At 35.0% G+C, this 16,041-nt stretch overlaps 1 pseudogene; it reads right to left on the reverse strand.

Moving 5' to 3' along the window:
* Window positions 1-3,794: 3,794 nt before the first annotated feature.
* Window positions 3,795-14,868, reverse strand: LOC120127769 (annotated as a pseudogene).
* Window positions 14,869-16,041: the final 1,173 nt, after the last annotated feature.

Raw genomic sequence — 16,041 nt, forward strand, 5'->3', positions numbered from 1 at the left:
CCGTTAAATAAAAACAATTTTAAATGTTTTAAATGCAATAAAAAATAATGTTCTAACTAGCTACACATTTAAAAATGATCTAGTAACTTGAAAAGGAAGGTAACACCATCAAAATAATAAATAATATTTAAATTTTATTTTAAATTGTCGGAAATTATTATAAAATAATATTTTTTTAAAAATTTTAATCATTAATATATATATATATATATAATGATATAATTACTTAAACTCAAATTAAAAAAAAAATATTCACTTATATCACCAAATTGAAAAACAAATAAAACAATAACCACATTATACTTTTATAAAACATGATTATTCAATGCTATAATATGAAGACACATAAGTGTTTACAAGCAGAAATTCAAACATAAAAATTCAACAAAGTCAAACGTTATACAAATTTAACAAGAAAGTTGTCAAGTAATCATAATAATTATATTTTAAGGATACTTTAGAGAAAGACTAAAACATAATATGAAAATATAAAATAAAATACTTACAGTATAAGAGTAAATTTGAAAGATACAATTATATTAAAATTGATAAAATATAAGTCATTAATTTGTTAAAATATATATTTATTTTGTAAAAGCCTTTAAAAATCTTTAAAATTTGAAAAGTATGTTTTTAATTTTTAATTTTACTTTTCTTTCTTATTTTTAATCCAAATATTACGTGTCATGTGATATATTATTAAAATATCACATGACTTTTTATAGTTAAAGAACGAAATGGATAACATACTTCATGAAAAAAAATAATGGTCAAAATTAAATAAAAAAATCTTTAAATACCAAAGTGATAATGATGTAAATTTTATAAGACTAAAATACTATATAAATCTTTTAATTTTTATTTTTTAAAATGAAGAATAATTTGATACATTAATGATGTATATTTAAATGAAAAAAATATCAAACAGCGGTAGAATTATGACAAATTCCCTAATAAATTTAAGAACTACAATGGTTATAAGTAACATCATATTTATAGGTAATTTTTTTTCTTTTTCTATAAAATTCTTTAAGTTTATTTTCTCTAAAATTTTATAAATTTTAAATTAAGCGGGCTATTGCGGGCTTCGCGGGCTACCCGCGGTTATACCCATTAAACCCGCGGGTTTAACGGTCCGGGCTAAAAAGTCCGCAATTTAAACGAGTTTTAGTTTTTGATATGCAAAACCCGCACGGGCCGCAGATTAAACGGGTAGCCCGCGGGCCTTAGCCCATATACCCACCTCTACATGGTAGGCTTAGGTATTTTTTTGTTTCCCTTCAACTTGGACTAAAATACTTTTGTCCTAAAAAATTTATTTAAAAATACTCTTACTTTTTTTAAAAGCTATAGTATATTATCATAAATTTATTATCATAACTTTATTTTAAAAATATTCCCAACCGATAATTTTATTTATTTATTTATTATCATAACTTTTTAAATATTAATTAAGATTAAAAGAATATATGGTATATTTACTCTTTTATCTTTTAAATTCTGTAAAAAGTTTATATAAATTTTATGAATTTAAAATTTAATAAGAAATATATAAATTGAAAATAATATAATAATATATTTTCTATGAATTTTTATATAAATATTTTCATTTGGATATTTGAAAAACTTGTTAAAAAATATCATAAGGATAATTTAATAAAATATGCATTCTAGTAATCTTTTATTCTTTTAACCAAACACTATAATTATACATTCATGTCAAACAAACCAAACACAATAATATAACATTCCCATAATGTGTAAGGTAATATAACATTCCAATAATTTTATTCCCGAAAATAATATTACATTTCATGAACCAAACGTACCCTAAAAGTCTTCAGATGTCCATAAGTTGCACTCAACATTTGGATTTGCTTAAGTTGTTCCCTTATGTCATTTCCTGCCCTAAAAGTCCTCTATAACTCGGACTCCATTTTTTTAATATAAAGAAAAAAAAACACAAATAGAAAAGAAAAAAACACAAATAGAACTATGTTATTGCATTAGTTTCCGCTAGAAATGCTTCTCTGACTTCGATAAGTGGTTCATGGAAATAGTAGATCTCGAATGGTCGGTTCTTTATTAGTTTAGCTATTACATCCGCTACCTGATTGCATTCACGGAATACAAAAGAAGTGTACTCTACAATTTCGTTTTTCAAAATTCTTTATATTCGACAACATTGACGATGCACTTCACAATTCTAGCTCTAGAACATCTGCTATCCCTATCCTATAGGTATTTCAGAGGTGCAGTTCTCTGTTCTAAAAGACATCCTTTAGTCAAACTCAACATTTGGATTTTTGCTACCCTAAACGATTATTAGGTTTTTATATTCGCTTTCGATTTTTTTGAATAATCGACTGATTTTTAATTTGGTTAATTTCAACTATCGTTTTTATATTAATTTCAAGTTTTGAGTTTTTGTTTTTTAATTTGATAAAATGATTTTTTTTAAAAAATGTACTTTGTATTAGAAGGAATTTACAAAGTCTACTACCTCAAAGATCTCATTAAAAAATCTCCCTAATCCTAATTAAAGAAAAAATAATGAACCTTGAGGTGATAAGGGTCAAATACACATAATACTCGTACATTGTACAGTCCACATGCCCCTCCCTATCACTAACCCCACACCAACTCAAGACAAGCGAACATAGACAAACCAATTGACAGAATGGAGGGCTAGAAATGAAGCAAAACACAGACAGCTAAACCAATGAGAAATTGCAAAGCATCAATACGAACCAGCAGTAGCACCCAGAACTTATGCAATGGCAAGCACTGTGAAATGGCAAGACTCTTTGACTGAACCGGTAACATTGAAGAAGGATTGTCGTGAAGCACAAATACCTTGAAAGCATGCAGTTTTACAAACAAAATGAGATAATCGAAAGCTAGCGAACATCCAACAGAATCATCTCCCAGATTGCAGAAGTAGCCACTAAACTCGTGCAAGAACAGAGCCATAAATATCAGGATCGAAAACAATTCAAATCATACTAGGTGACCCCAATCATCAGACATGGGAAAATTATGAAGCTCCTCGAAACATAGCAAGCAGAAAATACAACATCCAAGACAAACTGGTAGCCAATCGACAAGTTAGAGACTAACCACAAATGCTGAATGATGGCTAATACATAGATCCAAGGAAACACAGCTATAATTTTGTGCGAAAAATCAAACGGTGGCAAGGAGCAATAGAGGAACAAGTAACACAACAAGAAGAGTCAATAATCACTGCCGAAAATAATGGATTCCGGACATCACACAAAATCTAGCACCCGAGGAACAATTGACGGCCATAAAATATTGGCCCAGAACCCAACCTGCAGTAATACCGAACAGAAGATCTGATCAACTGAGAATGACGCACCATTGAAACGAGACTTGTTTCTGCTCAACCAAATCTCATATTGTAAAATAATTAAAATTATAAATTAAAGTTGATTCATTTAAGATAATCACAAGTTTTTAAACTTGTAAATCATAAATCATCAAAACACTATAATTTATATCCATTTTCAATTAATCAAATTTAATATTCCAACCTTAATAAACACCCAAAAGCAATGTATCCCACTAAAACACTCATCATAAGTTCATAACATATAAATTATATTAGACATTTTATAATAAAAATATTTTTTAAGATTGTATAAAAATATAAAGATATAAAAATATAATTAAAATAATATTTTTATTAATATTAAAAAAACCAATATATTTTCAACCGAATTAGTACTTAATTAACTGGTCACACGAATCGAAGTAATGAACTACAAACATTTGTTCACATAGCAATTCAATCAGACCCAAGTTTGTGCAAAATTATTTGTGCACCATGCTGTGGACGAAGAGTTACAAAGCTATAAGGAGAGTGAGCATAAGAAGGGGAAAGCTCGAACCAGAAGCGTTTGAGAATCATTGCGATCGTCATTTTTGCTTCCATCGTAGCAAAGTTTTGGCCAATGCAGATCCTAGGACCCCATCTGAATGGGAGAAACGTCACTTGACTCTTCGTTGCTTTCGAAACCCCTTCCGCAAACCTCTCGGGTTTAAATTCATGTGCGTCGTCCCCCCACAGCACATTATCACGGTGGATCTGCAGTACCGGAACCAAAACTCGGTTCCGGCTGGTAACAACAGTTTTCCCAGTTTTACTTCTTTCGGAACGGTGCGTCATATTGCAACCACTGGCGGGTATAGCCTTAGAACCTCGTACAAGATCATTGTTATCTGCAGGTACGTTTAGTGCAACAATTAACTCTGTTTATATATATGAAGCAATAACAATGGGAGAATTTAGGACAAGGGGCTTACAACTTTGAGACGATTAAGGCCATCAGCATCTGGTTTATTGTCACCAAAAACTTGCAAAACATCCTCCCTTGCTTTAGTCTGCCAATCCGGATACCTTGCCAACAAAATCATAGTCCAAACCAGTAAAGTCGAGGTGGTCTCTTGGCCGGTGGAGTAAAACAGTTTGCATTCCTCAATCACATCTTCAATGCTCATACCCATGTTCTTCCTATCTGCATGTGCTTCTATTTCTCTGATGTTGGATTCCACAAGTATGTCCAACAAGTCTTCATTACTCACTTCATCGGCTTTAATTGCATTCTCCCTTCTCTTTATAATTTCCCTAAGCGACTCTTTTATATCATTGTATGTCGACTTCAGCTCTCTGTTTGTCTTCGTTGGCAAAATCCTCTGCAAAGAAACACAAAATTTAGTCCGAGATTCGAATTCCTACATTTATAACCCTTTTCTTAAAACTAGAGATATTTTTACCTCCATCCTGGGATGTAAACAGACTGTAGGACTTTGATTGCGAGGTCGATTTGGTCGTCTAATAGTTTGAAAATTTGGCTGCCTTCCTCGAAGATGCTCCCGAATGCAGCTCGGGAAATTACGTCTCTTGTCATATTTACGAGATAAGGCCACGCATCAATCTGCAACCTTTTGTAGACACCATTATTAAAAGTTAGTTTCAAAGTTTAGCAATCAACTTTGAAAAATATTTTTTAAAATTTGGTAAATGTTTCTTTGAAAAATATTTTTTAAAGTTTGGTAGATGTTTGTTGAAAATAGGAATGGGTAAATTCACTTTAGTCATTGCACTTTAGGGCATTTTCAAAGATTAGTCCCTAAGTTTTAACTATAAATACCCTAGCTCATTTAGCTTCAAAATCATCTCAAATCCCAAATCATTTCTCTCCCAATACTAGAGAGTTTCTTGTGTGTTTTGTAAACACCTGTAAATTTTCTCTTAATAAAAGATCTGTAGCAGTCCGGAGACGTAAGCACGATTGGCTGAACTCCGTTATCAATTTCGGGTATTATTTTTCCGCTTTTATTTCATATTCTCACTAATATGGTTATAGAGAAAATACTTGTACTCGGTTTATTTCCCAACAACTGGTATCAAAGCTTTTGGTTGTGAATTTTGTCAATTTTTTGCAAGGTTACTATTCATGTGAATAGTGAATTTCGTGGATAGTAAAAATTTTGTCAGCGATACGAATTTGTTGACGGAGGTGTTCTAATACACGGTGGTATGCAAGAATTGTCAGAAACGATCCAAAGAAGCCAGATTCGAGTGGGAGCGATGGCTGCAGACGAAGGGAAGGTGAAAATTGAAAAGTTCGATGGTGCATACTTTGGCTTTTGGAAGATGTAGATTGAAGATTTTCTGTACCAGAAAAATCTATATCAACCCCTCTCAGGAAAGCAACCAGACGACATGAAGAATGAAGACTGTGCTCTTCTCGACAAACAAGCCCTCGGAGTTATACGACTGACGTTATCCCGCAATGTTGCTTTCAACATAGCAAAGGAAAATACCACGGCGGGTCTTATGACGACTCTCTCTAGTATGTATGAGAAGCCTTCAGCCTCAAACAAAGTTAATTTGATGAGGCAATTATTCAATTTACGGATGACGGAAAGGGCATCGGTGGCACAACACCTGAATGAACTCAACACAATCACAACCCAGTTGAGTTCAGTGGAAATTGAATTCGATGATGAAGTTCGAGCTTTAATTCTCTTATCATCTCTACCAGACAGTTGGAATGCTACTGTTACAGCAGTCAGCAGCTCGTCGGGAAACAGGAAATTAAAATTCGACGATGTTCAGGATCTGGTATTGAGTGAAGAAATTCGACGGAGAGAATCGGGTGAAGCATCAACCTCCTCAGCCTTGCACACGGAGTCCAGAGGGAAAACTTCAGAAAGAAATTCAAATAGTGACAGATCAAAATCCAGACGGGGAAAATCAAGAACGGGAAAGAAAGATTTTACCTGTTATAATTGTGGCAAGAAGGGTCACTTTAAAAGAGATTGCCGAGCACTAAAGAAAGATACCGACGCACAGGAATCTGCAAACATGACAGAGGAGAAAGGTGATGCCATGATTCTAAGCGTCAACAATCCGATTGAATCATGGATCTTGGATTCAGGGGCATCTTTCCACTCCACCCCATGCCAAGAAATCATGGAGAACTATGTCAGTGGTGATTTTGGGAAGGTTCATCTAGCTGATGATGAAACCTTGAAGATCGTCGGAAAAGGAGACATCCGACTAAAGCTGCCAAACCAGACCACCTGGAAGCTGACAGGAGTGAGACATATTCCTGGCCTTAAAAGAAATCTGATTTCTGTAGGACAACTTGATGGAGAAGGTTATAGTACAATATTTTCAGGCTGTGAATAGAAGATTACCAAAGGAGCACTCGTCATTGCTCGTGGTAAGAAGACTGGTACTCTCTATGTAACTTCAAATTTAGAGAATATCATTGCAGCCACAGATGCTGATGGAAAATCAATGCTATGGCACCAAAGGCTTGGCCATATGAGCGAGAAAGGGATGAAGACACTTTTGTCAAAAGGGAAGCTGACGGATCTAAAGAATGTAGATGTCGGACTATGCGAAGATTGCATCTTTGGCAAACAAAAGAAAGTCAGTTTTGCAAAGATTGACAAGACACCCAAGGCAGAAAGGTTAGAGTTAATTCATACTGATGTATGGGGATCATCTCCAGTTCCATCTCTTGCAGGCTCATTATACTATGTCACCTTCATCGATGATTCTACAAGGAAGGTGTGGGTTTATTTTCTTAAGAATAAATCAGAAGTCTTTGATACCTTCAGAAAATGGAAGGCCATGGTGGAAAATGAGACTGGTCTGAAAGTCAAGCAGTTGAGGTTTGACAATGGAGGAGAGTACAGAAATAGGAGATTCAGAGATTTCTACGCAAACAATGGGATTAAGATGGAGACAACAGTTCCCATGACACCGCATCAGAATAGCGTAGCAGAGCGCATGAACAGAACTCTGAATGAACGTGCCAGAAGCATGAGGATACATGCCGAACTACCCAAATTTCTATGGGCTGAAGCTATCAACACTGCAGCTTACCTGATCAACCATGGGCCCTCAGTTCCTTTGGATGGAAGAATACCAGATGAAGTTTGGAGCAAGAAAGAAATAAACTTTTCACACTTAAGAGTGTTTGGTTGTATTTCTTATGTACACATAGACTCTGCTGAAAGAAGTAAACTTTATGCTAAGTCCAACAAATGTGCCTTTGTTGGTTATGGCGGTGATGAGTTCGGTTACCGGTTTTGGGACTATGAAAATCAGAAGATCATCAGAAGCAGAGATGTCATTTTCAATGAGAATGTGATGTACAAAGACAGGTCAACTGTAGAATCAAGCAGCTCCAATACCAAAGCTGAAACAAAGGAATTTGTTGAGTTTGAGGAGATTTCTGGAAATGATGTTCAAATCAATCCTGAAACAGTTCAAGAAGAACCAAGCACACCAGAACTGAGACGCTCCTCCAGAATTCCTAAACCAACCCAACGGTATTCTCCTTCTTTGCACTACTTGTTGCTGACTAACAATGGTGAACCAGAGTGCTATGGTGAAGCAATGCAAGTAGAGGATTCAGTCAAGTGGGAGTCTTCCATGAAAGATGAGATGGACTCGCTTATGTCAAATCAGACGTGGGAATTAGCTGAATTACCACCAGACAAGAAAGCACTCCATAACAAGTGGATTTACAGGATCAAAGAATAGCATGATGGGAGCAAACGCTACAAAGCAAGATTGGTTGTCAAAGGCTTTCAGCAAAAAGAATGTATTGACTACAATGAAATTTTCTCTCCAGTCGTGAAGCTATCTACAATTAGACCGGTGTAAAAAATTGTAGCTGCAGAGAATTTACATATTGAGCAGTTAGATGTGAAGACAGCTTTCCTTCATGGTGATTTGGAGGAAGAAATCTATATGAGGCAGCCAGAAGGCTTCATAGAGGCAGGCAAGAAAAACCTGGTATGCAGGTTGAAGAAGAGCTTGTATGGTTTAAAACAAGCTCCTAGGCAGTGGTACAAGAAGTTCGATAGCTTCATGGGTAGCAATGGTTTTACCAGATGCCAAGCAGATCATTGTTGCTACATCAAGAGGTTCGACAATAGCTTCATTATTTTATTGTTGTACGTTGATGACATGCTCGTTGCAGGCTCAAACATGCAAGAGATTATACACTTGAAGCAAAAATTGTCGAAGCAGTTTGCTATGAAAGATCTGGGCGCTGCAAAGCAGATTCTTGGGATGAGGATCAAAAGAGACACAAAGTCGGGGACTTTGATGTTATCACAGGCTGAGTACATCAACAAAGTACTCCCCAGGTTCAATATGCAAGATGCTAAACCAGTAAGTACACCTTTAGGTGTTCATTTTAGACTCTCCAAAGAACAGTCACCAAAGACGGAGGAAGAACATGCACACATGGTGAAGGTGCCGTATGCCTCAGCAATTGGAAGTCTAATTTATGTCATGGTTTGTACCAGACCAGATATTGCTCAAGCAGTGGGAGCTGTTAGCAGGTACATGAATAATCCAGGCAAGGTACACTGGGAACAGTCAAATGGATCCTCAGATATCTGTGGGGTACTACAAACAAAGCACTTTGTTTCAAAGGTGGAGATACGATACTGACAGGCTATGTAGATGCTGACTTAGCCGAAAAATATTGACATCAGAATGAGCACTACAGGGTATGTCTATACTCTAGGAGGAACTGCAGTGAGTTGGGTTTCTCAACTACAGAAGATAGTTGCTCTCTCCACAATTGAAGCAGAATATGTCGCTGTTACAGAAGCCAGTAAGGAGATGGTTTGGCTCCAAAGTTTCTTGGAAGAGTTAGGCAAGAAACAAGAAAACAATGTCTTGTATTGCAACAGTCAAAGTGTTATCCATCTAGCAAAGAATCTGTCTTTTCATTCCAGGACGAAGCACATACAATTGAGATATCATTTTATCCGATCTCTTCTGGAAGATGGGATTTTGAAACTTGAAAAGATTAGTGGAGCTCAAAATCCGGCAGACATGTTGACAAAGACGATGACTACGGACAAACTGAAGTTGTGTTCAGCTTCAGTTGGCATGCTAGAATAACAAGACCAGAAATACTGCTGCATTGATCGAGGTGTGAAGACAGATTAAAATCAGTCTTCAAGTGGGAGATTGTTAAAAGTTAGTTTCAAAGTTTGGCAACCAACTTTGAAAAATGTTTTTCAAAGTTTGGTAAATGTTTCTTTGAAAAATGTTTTTCAAAGTTTGGTAAAGTTTGATAGATGTTTGTTGAAAATAGGAATGTGTAAATTCACTTTAGTCATTGAACTTTAGGGTATTTTCAAATATTAGTCCCTAAGTTTCAACTATAAATACCCTAGCTCATTTAGCTTCAAAATCATCCCAAATCCCAAATCATTTCTCTCCAAATACTAGAGAGTTTCTTGTGAGTAGTGAGTGTATTGTAAATACCTGTAAATGTTCTCTCTTAGTAAAAGATCTGTAGCAGTCCGGAGATGTAAGCACGATTGGCTGAACTCCGTTATCAATTTCGGGTATTATTTTTTTCTGTTTTTATTTCTCATTCTCACTAATCTGGTTAGAGGGAAATTACTTGTACTCGGTTTATTTCCCAACAACCATCTTCTCCCATTTGCTTATCATGTCTGTAACCCCCCAGACCGATGCGGCTAGCCCGATCCGATTCGGGAAGTCACATTAGGGCCACCGGAGCGACCCACTGTAAAAATAGCGGAAAATTTAAAACTTTTTATCAGAACATATAAACTTATAAAATCATTTATCACTATTTAAAAATAAAACAGATTTCCAAACTCGTATATAAATCAAAATACAATTACATGCCCCCTAATCACATGTACCATACTCTGTAACCACGCCGGAAGAACTCCCTTACTGAAGTCGATAGATGCACTGGTACAATTCTTTTAACCTGAAAAGGTGAGTAATAGAGTGAGCTTTGGAAAGCTCAGTAATACAGAACTACCAGATGATGCTGATGAACGTGCAGATACAGATAAATATTTATTTCCTTATTGTTTCCGAACATTTACATATTTTTATGCTGAGCAGAGATCCTACTGATATTTCAGGTGGTAACGAACAATGAGCTTTCAATTCAGAGAAATATTTTGGATGACTGAGTTCAGGAGATCAGAATAGGTTTTCTAGTGTGTTCCCAAAAATCATGTAACTTTTCAGATCTTTTTAAAATATATATATACTCCCATCCGTTCACATCATAAATGTGTAGGTTCCTCATAACCATACACCCAACCGCACATGCCATTTAGACCCTGAGCACAAAGCCGAGGAGTCTGCAGATAATCTTCCTCCAACAATAAACCCCAGATAAAAACATTTCTCCGTCGGTAAACGGAGATATCAGAAATCAAAACATAATTCAGATCATATATCAGAACAGAATCCAGGTTAGGAATCAGAACAGATTTCAGATCAGATGTCAAAACATAATTCAAATCAGAAATCGAATAAAATATTCATATAAGTAGGGAACACACTAGAGTTTCCAGATATTATTTAGAGATACAGGATAATCTTATCGGACAGAGAAACACAAATCTTTAGTTTACCGATAGAATGTCGGAAATTAGAAACACTATTAGAAGAGTTTGTTAACTGACAAAATCATCAGTTATTCATAATATACTTATCATGATCATCTTATTCGGACATTTATCGGAAGCTCTACGTAATCAGAAGGGTATTCAAAATCCTTTACATATGAGTTACTTATGTTTTCATACATGACCAGAGTGATTTGAGCTGATAAGGAATAACGAAGATTCAGGATTTTTACAATCTATGTCGATTGATTAGATTATCGAACAACTCTTAGATGAATAGTTTCCAGAACTAATGCTTGTCGATGGTTCAATTCATTATTATTCCAGGGTATTTACTCTTTAATACCACAAATTCTTGTTCATAGATCATTTTCGGAATCATCGCTGAATAGATCTTCCGATGTCTTTATTTCATTTCCACGCTTCCACAATATCATAAAATGCTGACGTACTTGATTAATTTGTTCGTAACCCATTGTAATTGTACACTACGTAAACTCATCAGAGTTTCCAGACTTATCCAAATCAATTACTAAATCCTCAGTCATTGAGGTTACCTATTTCATTTAGCAGTCATCTCCATTCCAGTTACTTCAGGATTTTTCAGAGTAATTCAAACGTTCCTGAATTTCAGATACATGTTGTACTTCCATTCCATTCAATTTGGTCTTCCTGGTTGATTGTCGAACAAACGTCCAATTCTTAGTACTGAATACAATCTAGAGCTGGGCTGAGCTGAATACTTCCAAAGTTTATCATCGAGCCAAACTTGAGAAGACGAACACATGTTCCAGTAATATCTATGCCATTCAGGTATTGACATAGTTTTAGGGTTGATCTACTCACTTAAATTGTTTTCCATTATCTTTAAAGGTAGTCCAATACCTATGCTTACTTGGATTCCTTAATTAATCCAAGACATTTACTTAGTTTAGACCATAAGGTTATTTTGTAAATTTTGGTATTTAGTTTTATTCCATTCATTTCAGAGCTCGAGGATATCCAATCATTTCTGAGCTTGGTAATATTCTTGGGTCATTTCCATTACAGGGGGTATTTTGGTCATTTTACAGATCTGCGGTATTTCAATCTTTTCCTTCCATCCGATCTGATTATTTAATTCAATCTTATCATTTACTTCATTTCTTTCGAACAATTCTGACAGCAGAATACCCCCGATAAATTACTCTTCAAGTATTTACTCATTATTCGGATATTTTCGAGTCAAGTGTCTTCTCAGATTTTACAAACGGAATATCATGAATTTTCTGTACAAAGTCATGATCTTAACAATTAAATCCGTACTTAATCGAGTTAAGTACGAATCCCCTAAGTATTTTCTCATTCAGAGTCAACTCAGACTATTCTACCTCTTAAGGGCATTTCCGTAATTTCTTAACCAGATAATTTCGATATTAGCTCTTAACGAAAATAATTATAATTTAGAGATCCTATGATTAATTGATTTCTTGAACACTCTCTGATCTTGAAATGATTCCCTTAACAGACTTCTAGTATCTTGCATAAACCCTCTTGGGGTTAAAAACCGGTTATCCGCATTTCCTAATCAAAACTAGCATTTATTATGCACATCAATAGTTTTTACCAGATCAATATGTCTTTTCAGAGTTATTAACCAACTTCCAGGGACAATTCTTGTCATCTTACAACATAAGGGTATTTTCGTAATTTTACCCTACCAGATTATTCTCACAATTTCTCATCCAAGTACTTTTAACATTTAACCTTTGATGAAATAAATTATAAGTTGCAGATACAGGGCTGATTTCTTTATCACTAATCACAAACTTGTAATTTAATCTAACAATTCCTCAATCTCTTATATTAGTCATTCGATCCGTAATTAGTTACAGAATTTCTACATCATATCGAGTGTATAAATTATTCAACTCCACCAAAGTGTCCAACATTATCTTGTTCATGCATTTATCAATATAAACATGTTCCATAAAGCATAAATAGGTAGTAAAGTATTACCTCGATTTTTGTGCAATACAGATCGACCATAAAAATTCCATTCGAATGCATTTGATCTTCAATTCAACTTCCAATAATTCCTCAGATACATATCAACATAAATTATATCAGAAACGTAGCTTAATTGTGATAAACGGATCGAATCGGGTGATAAATCAGTGAAAGATGGTTTATCGGGTTCGAATTTGGCGAAACGGACTTCGGATTCGGATTCAGGACGTCGAAAGCATAAAATATGACTTTTCGGAAATTTGGAATTTTCGGTCAAAATCAAAGTCAACGGGTTTGACCGGTAATTTCGAGGCCTTCGGGTTCGAATTTTGAAAAACGGACAGCGAAATCGGATTTGGAACGTCGAAAAATGTCAGGATAGGTATACTCGGTCGAAGTCAAAGGTCGTTTAATGCCCGGTCAAAGCCGGTCAAAGTTTTGGTCAACAATGGTCAACGCCAGTCAACGATCAACGGTCAACGGGTCAGGTCGGGTTAACGGGTCGGGTCGGGTTGTGACCGGTCAAACCGGTCAACTATGGACCAAAACCTGTCAAACCGGTCATTTTTTCTTCCCCACGCGCAGTGGCGGCGCGTGAACAGTGCTAAAATCCCGGAAAAATTTTTAAAAATTATTTTGAGCGATTTCGAGATACTTACAAAGCTCGGTTCACAATTTTGAATGGCGGAGAGCTCGATTTCAACAAATCGGAAACTTTGACCGCTTCACCTCCTCACGCGCCGCCGTCGACGGAGACCAAGGATGACACCGACCAACTCGGAACGATGCAACGAACACGATGGTGCGGGAGGTGTCGTAAACGGATGACCCGATCGTCATGAATCGATGAAAAACCAACTAAAATCGAGTTATTACCGACGATACTTCCGACTGAAATTCACGACGAACGGCGATGATTCACGACGAAAGATTTGAGGGGTTTTATTCCTCGGTTGACAACGAACATGATGGTAGTTTCGGCTCGTCGTTTGAAGGTCGGACGGCGAGTAAATCCGAGATCAAAGTAGGATGAACGGGGGAGAAAAAAATGAAAAATAATCTGCATAACACACGAGGAAATGTGTTTATAATATCTCCAAAAGAAAAATGGTTAAACTATGAGTTTAGCCACTGAATTTCATGTACTTTATAAAACGGTCTGTCAACTTTAGAAATTTACAATTTAATCCTCTGTTTCTTACAAAATACCAAATTAAATTAAATACTTTATAATTTCTTAAAATTTAGTCCCTAAATTTGGGTGTTACAATGTCACTACAACTTTGATAAAAGGCTGGCAACATGTTCTGCAATGATTTCCATATCAGAAAAAGCATAATTTTCTATGTTCAGGACTCTAAACAGAAACATACCTTCAACTTATCTTGATGAAAGGCAGGGTTTATTATTTTTCTATGCTTACTCCAATGGTCTCCCTCGAGGCTTACAATACCACTCAAAATCAGACTCACCAGTGCATTGTTATGCATCTTCTGAAAGTCAGGGAATTTGGTAAATATTTCCCTTATTCTTTCTGGGTCCATAATTGTCAACCTTGGTATTGGACCCATCCACATAAACGAATCCCTTCCTGCATTTCCTCACAACAAATCCAGAGTTTTAATAAATGAAAAAGTTTCCGATTCCATGAAATTGCAGATCAGTGTAAAACTTACCATGTTTGTTGACAAATTGATGAAGAAAAGGAGTAACATAAGGCTCAATATCATCGCTAAGAGGCATAGATCTGGCTCTGGTTTGTCTGCTCATAGCAAACATCTGTTTCAAGTCTCCAGACAGAGAACTGTAAGGGTTGCCTCTGAGACCTTGTTGTCTCAAGCACCGTTCGAGCCTCTTTGGGGTCAACCATGCCCACTTCAAAAATCTCCATCCCCATACCATCAATAACACAACAAGAAGAAAACAAAGCAAATCTCTGATTATTAAAATGTGAGCTTCCATGTTTATTTGTTGAGTACGAGAAATGGTATCTGCAAATGTAAGGTGTTAACGGAAAGCTAAAAGCTCAGATCTGGTTGACTCACACTCTCATATAACCTTCTTCTTTAGGGTAGAGATTTTGGCAATATTATAAAATCTCATTGAGTATTGGCTTTATTTGTTTATTAGGAAAATAAAAATTCAGTTGATTGTTGAACTTATTACAATGTCAATCGATTGTTTACTGGGATACACGTAGATTTTTTTATGGGTATAATCATTGTTATATATCAATTCATTTATATTAAATATTGTAAAAGCGATGATGATAGACTCAATTTATTTTATTAATAAATCTTAAGACTCAAACATTTAATTAATTTAATATGATTCGTCTTATTAAAACAATTAGTTATTGATATGTATAAAATTTTATGATAAAGTATAAATTTTAATTTTTTAAAAAAATATCAAATTATTAATAAAAATAAAAAATAATTAAAATATATAATAATTTAAAATTCTTAAAAGACGAAAGAGGCACGTTTCGATGCCGGATAACAGGATCAGTTTCACGTGTTGTTTCTATAAGAATTCGTGCTAAATGAGTTTACTCTCTTCCCACCTGGTAAAGTATATTAGTAGTCCTTAAACTATACTCAAATGATTTTTTGGGTAATTGAACTTTTAAAAATTATAAAACAATTTTTAATTTTGAATAATTACAGGATGATCACCATGACGTTAATTTCCGTTAAGGGCTGATATAACGTGTTAAATGTTTAATATCTATTTTGATCCCTCAATTATTTTGGATTTACAAAAAGACACATGACTAAAAATTTATCTAAAGTTCAAAGGTTAAAATAAAAATTAAGACTTTTTACTAAGGCGACACATCATCCAATTCACGGAAGCTAAGGTTTGATCAAATCTTAATAAAACAATAACATAAATGACCAAAAATTATGTTTTTTGAATCCAGTAACTATAAGTTTATATAACTCAAACGAAAGTGAGTAAATCTGTAGTTTACCTGAAATAATATTTGAATGCCCAATTATTAGTGAACACATATATGTAGTATTTATTATGATACACTGGGTGGACAATGTATTTGAGATGAAGATTATG

Source organism: Hibiscus syriacus, unplaced genomic scaffold (assembly GCF_006381635.1).
Source record: "Hibiscus syriacus cultivar Baekdansim isolate YM2019G1 unplaced genomic scaffold, ASM638163v2 tig00110472_pilon, whole genome shotgun sequence".
Taxonomy (NCBI): Eukaryota; Viridiplantae; Streptophyta; class Magnoliopsida; order Malvales; family Malvaceae; genus Hibiscus; species Hibiscus syriacus.